Here is a 739-nt window from a genome sequence, read left to right on the forward strand (position 1 = left end):
TCATTATAGGACTTCATTTCAGCTGAAATTGCAGAAAAGCTTAAAATAACCTTTCCCATACCTCCATTGTTGACTGAAATGTTAATGCAAGATCTTACATTTGTAGCAGGAAGCATGACAAAAAGCCATGTGTCTACAGCTACTGAAAAGTTTTCTGCACTCCTGAATTTCATTAATACAGTATCAACCTAACCAAATTCAAGGAAACAAGGAGACACAAAAAGATAACCTAATACAAATTATTGTGTCAACTGCCCGTTACTTAGACGTACAGAAGGAACAGCCCAAATACTTCAGCAGCGCCAGCAAAGAGAGTCCTTTAGACTTAAGGACAGCTAATAGCTATTATCACAGTGATAAAATTAGCTCCCTTAGCAAAACTTTCAGACTACTTGCATGCTTTCGATTTTACAAAGTCTATGCCACAATCTAGTTCCATCCGGAAAGATGCCAAAATTCAGCTTTAACCATTAACATTAGGATCCTTCGCAGTCCCCAGTCTACCGCCCATCGCGGGGGTCAAAGGCAGCGTGCACCGCACTTTGAATCCAAGCAGCCAACTCTAAACTGTTATTAATATAAATATTGTTTCTTTTTTACTTTTTAATTATTATTCTTTTTCACCGTGGCAACACAGCTTGGTACTTTTCAGCCCCGGGTGGGTGCGTGCTTTCTATTCCCTCCCCAGTCAGCGGCGCTCCGTGCCGGGCCGTGGGAGAGCGCTGCGGGGCCCGTCCCG

The sequence above is a fragment of the Geospiza fortis genome, unplaced genomic scaffold (genome assembly GCF_000277835.1).
Source record: "Geospiza fortis unplaced genomic scaffold, GeoFor_1.0 scaffold192, whole genome shotgun sequence".
In the NCBI taxonomy this organism is placed as follows: domain Eukaryota; kingdom Metazoa; phylum Chordata; class Aves; order Passeriformes; family Thraupidae; genus Geospiza; species Geospiza fortis.